Here is a 16,285-nt window from a genome sequence, read left to right as displayed (position 1 = left end):
AAAAGTTATAGTAATTTAAAATTAAAAAAATTAGTGTTTTATTAAACTTTCATTAGATTTTTGAGCTCGAATGGCTCAAAAATATCATATAAAAGCGCTCGGTGTTTGAAATTAGCGGGAAGTTGCAGGGATGGCCTTTAGGGTCAACCGTTTTCCAAATTTTGTGAATAACTTTTAAACGGCTCCGTTGATCATTTCCAAAAACTAATCAGCCCTCAACCTTGAAAAACTACGTCGATTGCCGCAAATCCGTTAAAAATCGGTTTATTCGTTCGAGAGATATCGTGAATGAAAGAAAACCGAAAAAAGTGTTTTTTCGAAAGTACTCCAAAATTTTTAGTTCAATCAATCCAAACTCATGAATTCTTTGTGAGGCTCCAAAAATTGCATTGAACGCCAGCAACCGCTTAAAAATCGGTTGATTCATTCTAAAGGTACTGCAGTTTGAGAATTCAAAAAATAGTGTTTCATCAAACTTCTATCAGACTTTTGAACTCGAAACACTCAAAAGCACAGAAAAGCTATCTCGTTGAACTCGAAGACCTCAAAATAACACACAAATTGTATTTTTGAGCTTGAAGAAGGTCCGAAATGGTCCAAAATATATTCGAAATCTAAGTTCAGTCAAGCCCTTTCGAATAGCACCAACCGCAATTAAATCGCTTAAGCCGTTGAAAAGTTGAGAGGATTACACACACACACACACACACACACACACACACACACACACACACACACATATATATATATATATATATATATATATATATATATATATATATATATATATATATATATATATATATATATATATACACACACACACTTATATTACACACACATTATATTTATATATATACATACATACAGCCATACATCGTCGCGAAAATAGTCAGAGAAGCTTTCTAGGATCTCAAAACGTCGAGATCTGATAAAAACTCGATTTTTGCAAAACGGGGTAAAACCAATAACTTTCCGATTTTTGAAAATTTGCAATTTTCTTAGCGAGAAGTTAAAAAGAACCCATGAGATATTAAGATTCTTTCATCGTTGTTGAATAAATATAAAGATAAAGATCAAGACAAGTATCAATATTTTTTTTCTATTTTCTGTATTATGGTCAATCATTTATTTGATCTAATGTATTGCATATACCCATATAGATACAAGAAGTGCTGTAACCTTCAAGCTAATTCCTTTGTTGCTGCCAAACCCTCCAGCAATTGTCTCTCAAAACGGATCTTGGCATCCTAAAAAAGAAGAAGTTCAAAACTACTTTCTTTTGTATGCTAAAGTAAGACTGAATGTTACTGAATTGTTTTCACATATCATTCAATAAACTTATATGAATGATAAATCCTCATAATATTTAATTATACTGCAGAATGATAAAGAATTATGTGTTAAGCTTTTTGAGAGAAAAAATCAATTACTTAAGAATGGTTTGATATAACAACCTCTACCAGTACTTATCGGAGCAGAGTTGACTTCAATTGAGAAAAGGCTTGTAATAAACTATAAATGATATTCGGTTCGAAGCCGATTCTAATATTGAATGTGTAGATAATTGCTACAAAAGCTATTTTACGCTTTAATTAGAGTATTCCAAAGATTCTTCATGTTCTTGGATATTTTTACAAGAAGCTATTTATAAAATTGATACTGAAAATCGAACAACTGTTCCTGCACTTGATACTGTTATTAGATATTTAAATTTAGCTTAATACTTTTTTTTAAACTTAACAAGTATCATCAATTTATTAAATACATGTTTAAAAATAATTGTAGTACTTCTTCGAATAACTTTAACTATGTACAAATACGAGAGGCTACTCATCAAAAAATGATTGAGTCAATATTTCAAGTCTACGGATCTACAAGTGTACCATGGAATCAAATTCAAAATTTTTTTGAAATAATGAGAGATATCATTGGTTCTGAATTTCAAATAATTTAAAAACACCTTGAAACTAGTTACCAAACTAATAATAATGGAATGATTGTAGTCTCAAATATTAAAAATATGTTCAAAACAATTAGCAATGTTATAGATCCATTCTCAACAGAATACAACCATTTGCAAATTTTGGAGAAAAGTGGCTTCTATTTTGCGCGTATCGAATTTATTATGGGGTACAGAAATCAAGCTACCCTTAAGCGTTATTCTGATGGTACCGTTGAAGTAAATAGATGACAGAGAACTGAAGTTTTATATCCATTAAGAGATATTTTAAAAAAAATTTTTGCCTAACGTGTTCAATACCATTTTCACCTATGTGAACCATTTGAAAAGCGAACCATCTCTCTTTAACTTTATACAAACTAATTTGTGGAAAACTAAAGTACAAAACTTTTATTCTAAGTATATTTTACCCATCTTTTTATTTAGTGATGACTATGAGATTGGTAACGGGCTTGGTAGTCATGCTGGGGTACACAAATTAGCAAGAAAATATATATCTATACCATGCTTGCCACCACATTATCAAACTCTTAACTCTATATTTCACGCAATTATTTACAGTTCTTAAGATAGACAGGAATTTGGGAACCATGCAGTTTACCGGACTTGAACAATTAAAATACTTAAAAAAAAAAACGGTGTTGAGCTAGATTTACCTCAAGGTAAAATAAAAATTGATTTCAAACTAGGCTGAGTATTATGTGATAACCTAGGATTACATACATTACTGAGATTCGTTCAAAATTTTAATGCGAATTAGTGCTGTAGATTTTGCAAGATGACTAAAAACAACGATCTCTTGCAACTATTGAGGATACATCATTATTATACTGTAAATCCAAGTGTTTCAAGAAAACACACATTAAGTGTTTTGTTCCTATCTTAAAGCATTGTAGTCACTTTTAAAACACTTGGATTTACAGTGTACGTACTTATGAATCCTACAAATATGATTTAGATATGAAAATTTCTAATTTAAGTGGTATAAAACAAATTGCATTTTTAATGTTTTGCCTGACTATCATGTAAGACAAAATTATGCACTCGACATCATGCATGACTTTCTAAGAGGTGTTTTTCCTTTTGACATGATTGAAATTATTACTTATTACATTAATACTAAAAAATTATTTACTGTTATTGATTTATCTATTCGGATGAAAGCTCATGACTACGGTATTTTAGAATTTAAAAATAAATCCCCGGAGATTTTAGCAAATCATTTACTAACAGATCGCTTGAAAATGTCAGCAGGAGAAATGCTAACGATTGTCAGACATTTTGGTATAATTATAGGCAATCTAATTCCTAAAGATTATATTGTTGGGTGAGTATACTTAAATTTAAGTCAAATACTTGATATTGTTTCTAGCAGATCTCTTCAACGATAAGGTAAAAGTATACATGATAATTTAGTTACTAAGCATCATTCGTTATCTCGATTTGTACTTAAGTGAAAATTAAAAGCTACAGATCACTATTTGTTACATTATAATTCTGTGTTCGTTGCTTCTAATCCAATTATCAATACCTCATGCATGCGCAAAGAAGCTAAACACCAAGATTAGAAACATTACACAAATGTTTTTCACTCTAGAGTTAATATATGTCAGACTCTATCAAAGAAACATCAGTTAGAACTGGCTCATAATTTGTACTCCCACAAATTTTTTCCTAAATTACTTTCAACTGTACCAGTATACAAGCAAACCTTAAAAAACTATCTTCGATATTTGATTCTTCTTTAAAACAGTATCAGTTATGTAATAATGAGTTACTGATATCTTATAACTGGGTAGAAATAAACAAATGTTTATTTAAGCGTTACATGGTTTCATGTTGAAGTGAAAGTGACAATAAATTTTATTTCGGTATTGTTCAACATATTTTTATAAAAAACAATAAAATTTACTTCATATGTCAAAAAATTATTACCGTTTTTGATAACCATGTGCATGCACATGACGTTACAGAATTTGCTGATGAATGTTGCATTATAAATTATGAAAGTTTACATGAAATATATCATACTGCGTTAATAAGAAAAAACAATATACATTATATACCAATTGTATTGAATAAATAAAATTTTTATTATTCTAAGTCTTTTTTAGCATAAATGAATTGGCCATACACTACTTTATACAAGAATATGTCATTGTATGGAGTACATACAGCAATAAAGGAGTAAAAAATTTCATTAATAAATATTTTTCTTATATTGAACTCATGTTCAACTGCGACGATAGTTCGAGTATGGCCAGCACCAATTCAATCCGTCAATTTGATGCTTCAGAGCCTTTCGAGATTTTCCGTCGCTGTTCGGCCAATTGCTTGGTGCGCAAGACCTCTGCGCACAAGTTTCTTCGTCTTCCTTCTTCTCCAACTGTCCGTTTTTATCGAAGTCGATTAATTTTTGTTTTGCAATTTAAATTTGTATTCAAATCTTATTTTCTTAAAGTAATCAGTTATCAAGCACACTTGAAATTACAATAATTAAACTCATCAGTTTTTTCTTTATTAATTTAATTAAATTAATTAGTTCGATTAACTTAATTTATCGCGCCAATAAATTCAATATTTATCTCTTCGGCGTGCACGTGCAATTAATTATACACACTTAATTATTCCACGAGTATTATTCATAAACTTAACAACTAAATATACCTAAATTATGATATTGTGAACTAATTTGTGATCTTAAACTTAACGTAAACTTATATAGTGAAAAGGCTAATAACAACGAAGCTTTTACTTTTAGCTGAACTTAATTATCCTTAACTTTATTCAATTCATAATTCGCTAACTTTTATATATCTTATAATAAAAATAATTGCGTTTTGTTCATGAGTATATCAATAATATAAATTTCTAGGCTAATATTTTTAAAAATAAAAAAAAAAGTCACATGAGATAAATTCCAATTACTGTAAGTCATTATTCACACATTTGTAAATCTAACCCAAGTCTTGACTGTCATAAAGTACACAAAAATTTCAAACTAATCAAGCTATAAAAGGAATTTCTATTTATGATAATAAAAGTAATATATGAAAAAAATAATAATCTGAAATACCGAAAAAACAACTGGCACCACGCTCTCTCCTGAGAGCTTGGTAACCTGCATGATCAAAAAAGAAGAAAACTGGTCAGCTGTTGCAGCCTACGCGCAGCGCCTTTTAAAAGAAAAAACCGCAGAAAGAGACTAGTAACCAGAAGAACCCAGAAGTAGGCGTCGTGAGATGTAACATGGACTGGATTGAAGTAATTCTAACGCGCTTCCGATCCAGTCTTCCCCGTAATATCTATCGGAAAATGAGATAGAAGGATGTTTAGCCGGTATTGATGCAAAATGATATTGACTGGCAGAACTTTGTCTCATCCATTAATAACCACACCCCAACCACTCAAATATGGAAAAAATTAAAAGTATCGACAAATCCAGATCCTTCAGCATCACACTAACACTATTCGACTCGAGAAATAAAGCTTACACATTATCCGCAGGAAAAGTCGAATTTCTCGCAGAAATATTTGCATTTAACTCGAGTGAGAAAAACTTCTCCCAAAAATTCTTAAAATACAACAAGCTGCAAGAATCGAACACTTCATCGAGCCACCCTAACACCTATGGCCTTAATCAAATAAGTTGCTACCCCGAGTTTATTACTCAAGTTAATGACCCACTAACAATAGCTGAGCTTGTTAGTTCTCTCTACATGTAAAAACTCCAGTCCTGGGTCTGATAACCTCCCCGTAGTCATGATCAAACATTTGACTAAACCGAGTAAGCTAACCCTACTAAGCGTATGCAATATAATCTGGTCTAACAACGTGTTTCCTGATATCTGGAAAGTCACCACAGTCATACCTGTTCCCAAACCAGACAAGGACCACTTCAATCCAACTAATTTTCGGTTAATCTCTTTAACATGTAATTTTGGTAAAATTCTGGAAAAAATAGTCAACAAAAGATTGGTTTGAGTACTAAAAATAGCCAATTGGCTCTCCTCGGTTCAAAATGGCTTTCGTAAATTTCATTCGACATTCCATGCACTAATTCCGTTTCACAACTACGCAAGCAACGTATTACACAACCACAACTAAGTGGTAGCTGTAGCACTAGATATACTAAAGACATATGATATGGTATGGAAACACCGAATAATAAAAATATTAACCCAGCTTCAATTTCGGGAAAAATCATCTAGTACATCCAAAACTTCTTAAGAGATATACATCTATCCAAGTCAAGATTAACTATGTCCTCTCTTCAAAAAAGGAACTAGCCAATAGAGTTCCCCAAGGATCAGTCCTCAGCGTCACGTTATTTTTAATAGCTATAAACGACATGATCAACTGTATCCCCGCCCCACTGATACATTACTAAATGTCTATAAAGCTCTCATTAGATTAACACTCGACTACGGCGCTATTCAATATAATACGACATCCAAAAGTCTGCTAAAAAAGCTAGAAACAATCCAAACTTCAGCACTCCGACTAGCCATCGGCGCCTTCCGGTCTAGCCCAAGATCCAGTATCCCAGCCGAAGCTAACGAAACTCCTTTAGATCTAAGAAGGACACAACTAAGCCTAAGCTTCAAGCCATCTACTACCTATATCCCGCCATATCCTCGAGATGAAAACAACAAGAAATCTTTTATTTCAACCATTGATGAGTACATAAAAAACTCAGAACTTGCTTTCATCAAATGTCTTGCACCTCACATCAACCCTTTGCCGCCATGGGCTGTCAGATGGAATAACTTTGAACTCTTACCCAGAACAGAAACTGGTGACAAAAAACAACACCCCAGATGCAATATACAAGCAACTTTACTCTAAAATGGTATACAACTACCCACTACACAATAAGATCTTCACAGACGCGTCTGCACTCAATAACATGTGTGGATGCTCAGTATGCTTCAATGAGACAACGCTAAAATATAGACTCCCTCCAGAATTCTCAGTGTTCTCAAGCGAGCTAACAACAATCTCCTTGAATCTAAGTGTCATAAAAAACAACCAGTTCAAAAAAACAACAATCTGCACTGACTCATTATCATCAGTCCAAGCCCTGATGAACCCGTACAGCGACTCACCAGTGGTACAAGAACTCCAATTAAAATTCTTAAGAGACCTATCAAAACAAGCAAAAATAGTGATAGCATGGGTCTCATCACATAGTGGAATTCCGGGTAATGAATTGGCAGACAATGAAACAAAATCAGCAATGATAGATGGTATAGATTTAACCAATATTCCAGTACCCATCAAATATTACAAAAGTAAAATTAATAGACATATCAGCGCTCAATGGAATCGGCAGTGGAACCTGGGTGAACATACACACCTTCACGATGTCAGAAACAACATTTGGGAAAGTCCCCCACAGTTTAGCTTAAGGAAAGACCAATCCACATGCACACGCCTACGAATTGGTCACACTCAATTTTCTAACGGACACTTAATAACAAAACCAACCCCAACACCTGCCAAGATGTACTGACATTGCTACAATCAAACACTTCGTTAACTGTGCAGGGACCAGTCAACAGAGAGCCGCTCTACATCTTCCTAACGACGTAAGATGCCTACTCAACGACAAGAATCACCTCAAAGGATTTTCTGACATTATCAACTCATTAAAATTAGCAATTTAGATTTCATTCGTTTATTCTGTTCAGTTTTTCATTAATATCAAAATGATCACTGTTAAAAATTTATATTTAAAAATAGAAATAGCTGCAAATCACTTTTCTTGCTTTGATGGCTCGATTTAGCGTCTTTTTGGCCTGCTTGTACTCTTTTGAATACAAGTCCTGACTTGGGGGAGCGTTTCGCGGCTCTCGTTTCATAGCAACGTAGCTGATGGCATATTTTGCGGAGTTCTGCTAGGTCTGTAGACCACCAGTACGCCAGCCTGTGAAAACTTCGATTTTTCAGTCGCGGCATAGAGGCGTCACATGTAACAGCAATTGGCTTCATCGTATTTAGCGCTGCCTTTTCTGTCTCGCGGCAGGTATTCGGAGTCAAGTCATTCTGGAGGATAGACCAGCTTCGTGCAAGTGAAGCTCGTAGAGCCTCTGGATCAAGCCTCTTGACATTCTACTTCCGCTTAGAAAGATCACTTTGTGAAACCAGAGCAGATGTCAATCCAATGTTGAATGTCTCGAACTGGTGATCACTGTCACTGTATTCTTCGGATACAGTCCAGTCTTCGATCATGTTGGCAGTCCTTGGAGTCGGAAACGAAATACCGAGGATGGATTCGCGGTACCCTGGTCTTCTAAAGGTCGTGGTACTTCTGATATTCAGCACTATGAGGTCGAGTCTAGCCGCGACATTAGCGACATCGTCTCCTTTGGTGTCGGAGAAAGCAGCGCCCCACTCAGCCGATTTAGCGTTAAAGTCACCAGCTACGATGACTTCGCCGTCGAATTTAGTAATCGCATCTTCCATGTTTGCCAGCTTCTGTCGGAACATACTAATTCCTTCATTTGGTGAAAGGTAAACGCTCATGAAGTAAGTTGTAGGGGTTTGTATCCAGACAAAACCTGCTCCACTTCCGCTGTTGTTGACGGTAACGTTCTTTGTGTTCACAATCGAGATTGCTACCGTGTCAGTTTCGTCTGCGAACCATGTTTTATCTTGGAAGTTTAGATATTGTTCTCAGATTAAGCAAACGTCGATCTTCTCTTCAAAGACCCGCTGGCGAAATAAGTTCTGCGCCAACGTACATCTATTCAGGTTTCCTTGGAGGATGCGCGTCATTTCTGCCTTCTTGTAGCTTTGGCAAATGCGGGGCGGAATGCCGTACATGCCCCGGTGCCAGAGATGTGACATAAGCCATCTTGAGCTTCTTTGTCCGGTGTACAGAGGAAGCATTTTAGCTTCTCCGTGCAGTCTGCAGATTTGTGGTTTTCTCAGCCACATTTGTGACAGCGCTTGCTTCTGTCTGGTCCCGTACAGTTTCTTGTTTGGTACCCAAAACCAAGGCATTCAAAGCATCGGGTTACTTTCGCAACTGGTCGTATGCGACAGTTAACCTATCCCCTTCCCCTTGTCAAGGATCTTGATTGCGCTAGCCTCACCTATCTCGCAGAAGGCTGCTGGACTGCCTCGTGGCGTAACTTAGGTCAAGTTAACCCGTTTGATCTCCAGGTTTGTGGTTGTCCCGCTTGAGCGCTTCCCGAACGTCAGTTTCAGCAGAGATTCCATCCAGGTCAAGAATATCTATCGTCGTTGATGGTACCAGCGTTCTGACCGTGCCGATGTTTGCGCAGCTTTTTTACTGTTTTTATCGCAGCCGTAAATGTTGCAGTGTCTTCGGTCTTGCGACCCATGTCTAAAAGAACGCCCCCACGCTTTGTTTGCTTGATAGACTTTATGTCTCCTTCAGTCTCTGTCGGGTTAACCTTGGCCTTGATTTCTTTAAGAAGATCAGCGTACGTTCGCCTTTCAGCTGGTTGGATAAGCACTGCCTTAGTTCATTTCTTCTTCCTCGGTTTCTTAGAGCCATCCTTATTTGGTTGGTTTTGAGTTTCAGTAGATTGAGCCGCTGGCTTCTGTTCCGTTTCCTTGTTTTTCGTTCGCCAAATCACTTTGATCCAGGTATCGTCTCGGGCTGTCTTTTTCTGTGCTGGTTTATCGTTGGCTGAAAAAGGGCTAGGTGTAGACAATTGTCTCTTCCTATTGTCCTTTTCTTGCAGTAATAGTATGGTTGGAGTCACCTGGAGTGGCTATGATTTTTTGTTCAGTCCCAGAGTTGATTGGGTCGTTGATTTCGACATGCCCGGTGATTTGTTGGCCAGCCTGTATGCCGTAGTGATAGACATAACCAATTTTATGATTTCATGATGGAGGTTTCGTTTGTCCTCGATAAAATCAGCTAACTCTTCGATCTTGCTACCTAGCCGCTCCATTGGCGATTGTTGGCCGGTGACGGTTGATGAAGACTTGATCCTTTCTTGATAACAATGAGAATTGACGGGAGCAATAGGTCCTCCACTCTTTTTAGAAACATTGCTCGGCTGTCTGTTCTCTTCCATCTGGACTGAGTTCATGCTCCCTGTAACATTGCTAGCATTGCTAGCAGAGCCATGGGGTTCACTTCGCTGTTCAAACGGTCGACCAATTAAATTGCGGTTGATGCCGTTCTGAAAAGTTATCGCTGACAAAGGAAAACCGAAAATAGTAATTTTTCGTATTTACTCCACAATTGCTATTCCGATCAAATTAAACATAAAGATTCTTTATACGGCTCAAAAAACTACGTTGAATACCGCCAACCTCGTAGAAATCAATTTATTTATTTAAAGATTATTGTGGTTTAAAAATTTGAAAAATAGTGTTTTATCAAATTTCTATCAGACTTTTGAGCTCAAAGAACTTAAAATCCTCATAAGTGCAATTTCAAGCGTAGGCATGGAACTATCAGAAAGTTGCAGGAATAGCTTTCAGTATCAACCGTCTTTCTAATTTTTTTCAAATTAATTTCGTCATTTTGAAAATTTGAAAAAGTTTTTCGATGAACGTATTTCGGCCCTTTTCTTTTAAATCTATAATCTTTAATTTATAATCTATAATGTATATATAAAATGCTTCGTCAGGATATGTTAAGCCAGGGTTTTCTCTATCACCACCAACTCTAATCAAATTAGCGTTGGGGTGGTAAATAACCCTTGGTCTCCAGATCGTAGTAAGGGAGTTTGGTCGCGATGGGTGGAAGTGGGTGGTTGTGGGTGGTGAAAAAATATATTTTTCCTTTTCTAATGCATGAGGACTTCTGAAAAGTTCTCATAATATCTGCAATGAACTGAAAGGTTCCAAAATGTGTAAAGCAGTTATTAACGATCTGGAATATTCCATAACGTTCTAGAAGTTTCTGGAATGTTTTAGAGAGATCTAGAAATTTTGAGAATGATCTAGAAAATTCTAAAAGAAGTTTAAACTATTACAATGGATCTGGAATGTTCTAGAAAATTCGAAAATGAGTACAAACTATTGTAATCGATTACAAACGGTTCGTATCGATCAGTTAATTTCTTAGTTTGTTAATTAATTTACTTTATTAGATATACTCTATGAACATCGTATATTCAATGATGTACATATACTACGTTAATGAAATGATTCTTATATATTTGTTAAACTATTAAACCTACGATTTATTTTAATCCAAGCAACGCTGGGTTTCGCTGCTAGTAGTTTTCAATCCGTAAAAGTTAGCTTAAATCTATTAAATTAATTTTAAATTTCACATGATTATCTTTATTTTAAGCTATTCTCTTAAAAGAAATCAATGGAATTTCATTGATTACAACCAGTGAATAATAATTTCACTGTAAATCAGTAGATTTCACTGATTTTACCAGAAGACATACCAGCGCGCATACGCGAAAACATTTTGTTCACTGATTGAATCAGTGAAATTCCACTTATTTCTTTTAAGAGAGTAGTATTCGTCGATTTTTGATACTTTTAGTAGATTTCATAGAAATCTAACTATTGCATTTGTCCTCATGACGCAACTTTTGTAAAATTTTGCTATTTCCTGACGCAGTTCGTCAAGCTGGTTCAGAAAATGCCATTAGTTCAAAAGTTTATATATGTATGTATTTATATGTTAAAAACATTGAAAATCCAAGCAAACGTACAAAATATCAGTAGTTCACAAAAAATATAATTATCATTTTTTTTTCTTTTTGTTATTTAAAATAAAAATTAAATTAAAATTAAATGTTAGTAATAATATATTAAACATTATGAAATTTAATATTTCATAATAATATTATTCTATTACTCCAATTAATAAAAAAAAAAAAAAAGTTGAAAATTCATTAAATTTATAAAATGATGAATTATCGAGATTTATAATAATTAAAAATCGTAAATTTATTTTATTATGTTATAGTATAAAGTTAAAATTTTGTATTAAAATATTGAAAATAAAAAATTAATAAAAATAAAATAGATGTAAAAAATTTTAAGTTATTATATATAATTAATAAATAAATAAATTATTAATATTTATAATTAAAATTTGCTTTATGTGAAATCTACTTCCATTTCAGCTGCCGAATGGCCTATTTTTAATTTTATTTCGTAGTCTGAAAAATTTTTAAAAAAATCAAGAATAAATTCATTTTTAGCTTTTGTCGTTAAATGACTTCTATCTGTTACGAATCCTATTTTTTAGGTAGATGTCTTTGAATATATGTTTGTTGTAGTCCGTTTTATATTTATTCACTCGCAAAAATATAATAAAAAATAAGTTTTAGGACATTTTTGTCTTTTGTTAAGGTGTTTTTTACAATATTCAAATAATAAATCTTTCTATTCTTGTCGGGTGTAGCCGAATGGCGCTTTTTCTCTTATTTTCACTATGATTAATTTATATCTATTAACATTTTTTACGCCATCCGTAATTCAAATTTATTGAATTGATTTCCTATTTTTTAGTTTGGTTTTCTGTAAAAAGCGTATTTATTAGTTCTTTCGACTATAATTTGTGTTCATTATAGATCGAAATAGTGTTCATAATTTGATACTAGATAGATAATAATCCATCCATAATATTTTTTATTATTTAATCCTGTCTGACAACTTAAGGTGGAGCTTACACAGCAAATATAATTATTCATAGTAATTATAAAAAATTTGTTAATCTACGAATAAAAATTCATGTCATTCAAATCATACTCAAAAGATAACATGTTAAATGAATAAATTAAAGAATTATTTCATAGAACTGGAAGTTTTAATATATATTGCTGATTCTTATTTTTGTTTCGATTCGAAATTCATTCCTTACATAAAAATGTCAGATCTGAAGTTTAATTTTTAATTATAACTCTATTATCCATCTCTAGTTGTCGTAACAGTTGAGAAACGTATCAATATTTGTTTTTTGTTCTAAGAATATTAATAGAAAAAAGTACAATTAGTCAAAATATAAAAGCATAAATGCAGATGTGGCCATGATGTACATACTCGTAAACAAATCGGTCGCACTTCATGGGAATGTCAAAGCATAATATTGGTATTCACATCGGGAACTCCCCAAAATATGTAGACTCATGGGACGCATGCTAATGTGATAGAGGGTGCTCTCACATTTACGCACCTACACTATTATTCCTTATTTTTTTTTATCTTTCTCACTACTTTTGACTCGCATCCGGTTCCCATCAGATGAATGATGTTTCATTGTCTACTTTTACATACAAAAAATTTTAGATGAATAGGGAATTTTTTATCAGATATTTATAAACTTGAACCTTTAAATTAACGAAAAAGTAAAAATCTTCTGAGACAATTTATCATCTGATTGAAAAAAAAAAAAAAATGCCATTCGGTCTCAACTGAAATCGAAGAGAGATTTTTCAGAATGGACTATTTTCATTTATTTTTATTAATAGCTCACGCAGTGGATAATGCAATTTAAAGTTCGATTAGTCAACTGGAAGCTTATTTCATAAGTTTTTAACAGTTTTTTTATAAATGAGTTATCTCTGCTTAATCAAAAGTTATCCTCCGATAAAGTTACGAAAACGTAATTTTCACCATTTTGAAAATTTTCATTGATAATCATTCTTGAACTAATTGATCTACGCTCATCTTAGCGCTCTTTCAAAGTAATCGTTGAGAGAGAATAAGTATTTTAAGTTTTATTAGGACCTATCAAGAGTTCTAGGAGCTATTATGTCCAAACCAAAATGCTGCATTATATTGCGTACATATATAATGCTACTTTTGAGTTTTACCCAACTATTAAAGAGATAAAATGACAAAAATTTAAGTAAATTTTGACGAAAGGACCAATGCAATGGATCGGAAAAAAATATGTATAATTATTTGTGATTATAAGAAAAGGTACCACATGAGATCATGTCTGATCATACATGAAAATTGGCCCTATATAATCTGATGTGATCATGTGTTATCATATACAATTATATGTTTTCATAAACAATTCTATCAAATTCTTGAATGAATTGCTGATCTTATTTTTAAATATTGCTGTTATTTGATTCCGAAAACTAATTAGACAATATGAATTTTTATTGATAAATTCAAATACAAAAAAAATTATGACGGATTAATAATATACATAATTACATATGAAAAATGGCCCTATATAATAATATATGATTGCATAGAATTAAATGTAATTACATAGAATTATTGTACGTTTCAACGCGAAGCGTTTGAGTAGTGCTTTATTCTTCCTTTCTCAAGGTCAAGCAATTATCTCGGCTTAAATTGCTTTTATCCGATATTTTTTGCACTTTGAGTATTAGACGAATTGACAAATATCAACAACAACACTTTTTTATGACTGTGGATACTTCAAAAAACATTATTTCTTCTAGATCTTTACAATAAAAATACATGAGAATGAGAAGTTAGTCAATAGTCGAAACTCGCAAAAAATGGGACCTGATTCCTTATTGGTCGAAATTGAGGCGCGCGCGTAGCGCGCTATTTGAATTTTTAGTAATATAAAAAAACCGTTCTGAAAAAATATTCCGGTAGACGTCGGATTGTTTGCATGTGCCTATGATCTATGTGATCACAATAAAGCCCAAAAAACTTCACTTTTTGAGTCCATTTTTTTTTTTTTTTCATTCTCTTTATGACAATGACATTTACCAAATTAAGTAATTGTGTTCAAATAAATTAAATTATTAATAGTCATTAAATCTTTCTATCAGTGTACATATTTCAATATATATAAATCTCCTGTCACGATGTTCGTCCGCGATGGACTCCTAAACTACTAAACCGATTTTAGTTATTTTTTCTTCTAAATGTGTGTTTTGTTCCGACTTGAGAGATAGGATAGTTTTCATTTCAATTCATGGTGGTAATATTTATTAATTAACATATCATTCTCTCGTCACTTACAATCATGTAACTAATTTCCCTCCCTCAGCCTTTTATTTCCTGACTCCTGACGGGTAGCTTGTACCTTGCCCCTACCTACTCGGCTGTGGTTGTCTACCACCTTTTGGTTCAAGGCCTCCAGGTGGAGAGTCTCCTTTAACTCGTGGGTAAAAATTTTGATTTACTTACATGTGTCGTAGTCCGCACCAGATAGAGTGGACCCAGATAGAGTGGATAAACAGAATTCTTGTTCCTTGCTAGATCAAAAATTTTAAGATCAAGAATTATCTCTACGTTGTTTCGCTTTTATCAGCTCGGCAGTTTTTACCACAAATTAGATTTTTGATCTAAGTCTACTTAAGACTACTGAATTGAAAGCTTGGCTGGCGTTCAAAAATGCTGTCAACAATTTTTTCAGAAAATCACAAACACCCTGACTATAAAAATATTGTAGCAAAGTTACTAAATAAGGATAAAAGATTGCATGTATTAGCTCCTACGCATGATTGGAGTAATATATAGTAGGACATAATGGTCAATGAAATGAACTATTATTTTACTCGAAGCATACATGATATATTAATTTATATTAATTATGAAATTTATTTGTCAAAATAGATCACATATTCACAGAACAATTAAAAATAGTTATTTTATACACTAGTCACAAAAATTAAGGCATATAAAAAAAAATTCAATTTTTTTGGGTGATTTTTTACGAACTGTAACTCCGAGGCAAATGATCGTACAGCGAAAAGAAAACTTAATTGTAGCTCTAAGTGTCTAGTTTTCAGATATGGCCATGAAAATTTTTTATCATGTTTGGATCTGGAGTAATCCTAAGAAAACTACAAAAAAAAAAATTGTACAAATTTTTTCTTATTTAAAAAAAGGTTTACGAGCTTTAAAAAAATTTTTTTCATTGTTTACTTAAAAAAGACTTATAGTAAATCTAATAATCTTTAATTTGACGTAATCAAAGCGCCTGTAAGATGATTTGCCGCAAAGTTATCGTCAATCAAATCAAAAGGTTTTTTTTGACTTTGATCATCAATAACTCTGGGAATAATGATCGTATAGAGAATCGAAGAAGGGTTTTAAAAACAAGACAGCATTCTCTATGAGATCCTGTGAATAGCTTTTGATGGAAAGTTCGTTTTTGAATTGAAAACTTTAACTGAAACGAAGACAAAAATTTGCATAATTAAAGATATTTCGATAACTTGGTGTAACTTTAGATAAAATTAATGAACGAAGGATATCCTCGGAAATTTTTTAACCTTAAAGAGTCCTCTGAAATCCTTGGAAAATTCAAAGCGCCGCGATCATTTTTTCATCGTGCCCCGAAGCTTCAAATTCTTTGTTGTAGCAAAAATCACCGGTATGAGCAATTTTTCGATTTCTTATTCATTTTTTCAGTAAAAA

The sequence above is a fragment of the Cotesia typhae genome, unplaced genomic scaffold, assembly GCF_013202065.1.
Source record: "Cotesia typhae breed Kobodo isofemale line unplaced genomic scaffold, CoteBio_Ctyphae contig_26, whole genome shotgun sequence".
In the NCBI taxonomy this organism is placed as follows: domain Eukaryota; kingdom Metazoa; phylum Arthropoda; class Insecta; order Hymenoptera; family Braconidae; genus Cotesia; species Cotesia typhae.
The sequence above is the reverse complement of the archived record's forward strand: the minus strand, read 5'-3'. Positions refer to the sequence as shown.